We start from the raw sequence: 2,226 nt of genomic DNA on the forward strand, positions 1-2,226 counted from the left end.
AAGTTAGCTTTATCACTGTTCTTTTTTACAGTCAACATATAACTAAATTTATGCTGTTTAAAAATATGACTTTTAGGGCCGGCCCGGTGGCGCACTGCTACAGTGCGCCGCTTGGGAGCGTGGTGGCGCTCCCGCCGAGGGTTCGGATCCCACATACAGACCGGTTCCCACTCGCCGGCTGAACGAGGTGTGGGAGCAGCACCGAGGGTTGCGATTCTGTTGCCGGACACGAAAACAGACAAAAAGGAAAAAAAAAATATGACTTTTGGGGCTCACCATTGTTTATGGTAAACTGTGCCTTTACTTTTCTCTCCACTGAAGTACATCATTTAGGGCACTCAGAGAACAAAAGTCAGCACTGCTCTTTCTAGCTGCACAAAGAATTCTGAACTGATACACTTACCTTGCAGGCTTATTATGACGACTAAATGAAATAATACAAAGGGTCTTCAAAAAGTTAATGGAAATATTTGCATTATCTTTTAATTCTATTTTTCCATTAACTTTTTGAAATACCCTTGTAAATGTTAAAGAGCCTGGGACAGTTCCTGGCACATAGCTAGAGATCAGCAAATGGGCTGTCTGATTAGCTCGGCTGCTTAGAGAGCAGTCTTATAACACCACGATCATGGGTTCGGATCCCCGTACTGGCCAGCCACCAAAAAAATCAATTAATAGAGATCAGCAAATGTTCAAATGTTGGAGAGTGGTTATCTGCTGTCAGGATAAGTGATTTTACATCGTAAATATTTTCCCATGCGAGGAACATTTGTCTTAGACTGGGTTCCTTGGAAATAGACTGAGTTGGAGAGTTGTATGTAGAAGGTTTATTGTGGAGCGGTCTCTATACATGTAAGAAAATGAGGAGGCAGACCTGTAAGACACTTGCAACTGAGGCCTCAGCTGATCCTACAAGGAGTCCTGGAGCTGGAATAACCCNAGTCTTTGGTCTTGGGCTGTCCCACGGGAGGCAGGTGTAGCTTTGGTCAAAGCAATCCTCTATGGCTGGGAGGATGTCTCAAAAGGGATTCAACTATGAATTCAGCAGCTTGGGGAAGGGTGTGCTGGCCTTGAAGAGGGATTCTGAGCAGGGCACCACAGAATTCACCACAGTCTACCCTTCATGTTGCTCAAATCCACTTGCCACCATATTTGGGCACCTCTCCAGCATTCTGGTTTGTCTTATTTCCTGGGGAATTTAAAGAGCGATGTTGGTGGAATGAACTACAGTCGCTGTTGCTGTAGCTGGTCTCAAGGCTGAAACAAGCTCTTATCATCTCCCTCCTTAGCTACCCATTCTAGCTTCTCTTCACTCTCAGCCAGCATCTCTACTGGTCTAGATGGCTTGCCTGATGGGATGTCCCAGATCCTTGTCCCTGTGGATCTGAGCCTCATTTTTCAAGCCAAGACTGCTTTTCTTGCGTATTTACTACTAAAACAGGATATAGGAGCACCGAGAGACACTGTAGTGGATCACTTGAGATCCCATCATGTAGAAGGAGCCCTTCCTCCTCCTGAAGATCTGGGAGCAACTACCCCTGCCAGTATAGTAACTTTTTTCCTTACCTGCTGGTCTCTTGGCATGAGGACTCTGAAGTGACTAGCCAGCAGCCATAGCTTAATTTCCAGTAAGATGCTTTTTTGTGTTCCCTAATGGAAGTGTTTGCTGTTTGGGAATCAGGACCTTGAGGCTCACAGAGCTTAAGTTGTGGGGAGGAAGCAAGTGGGTCACTGGAAGTCAGGTAAGTGAGGTCACTTCTGACTCCACCCTTATTTCTGAACCCATGCATTCTAACTACTTAGGGTGAGTTATGAGTCCTGTAGGACTGTGCCTATCTTTGCAAAGTATCATCTCCAATCTTGTGCCCCAGCCACACCTTTAAGAGGTCATTCCTATGCGCTACTAGGCCAAGAGCTTCTGAATGTGTGGGATCAGTGAATTCCATGTGTTACTATTCCACCACTTTTGCTGTGAAGTTGTCCTAGGGTCAATACAGTGTTATAAAGGATGCTTTGTTGGTGGATCAAACACTGTAATTCCTTGGATAGTGGTGCTGGCTGAGGCCCTGTAGACAGAAAAGGTAAATCCACACCCAAAATATGTGTCAATCCACACTGATATGTCTATCTGCCCCTTCCATAGTAAAAGGGGTCCAGTGAGGTCAACTTGCCTTCAAGTGGCTGGCTGATCTCCTTGAGGGATGTTGCCAGATAAGAGGCTCAACA

This window comes from Galeopterus variegatus, unplaced genomic scaffold (genome assembly GCF_000696425.1).
Source record: "Galeopterus variegatus unplaced genomic scaffold, G_variegatus-3.0.2 Scaffold15410, whole genome shotgun sequence".
NCBI lineage: Eukaryota > Metazoa > Chordata > Mammalia > Dermoptera > Cynocephalidae > Galeopterus > Galeopterus variegatus.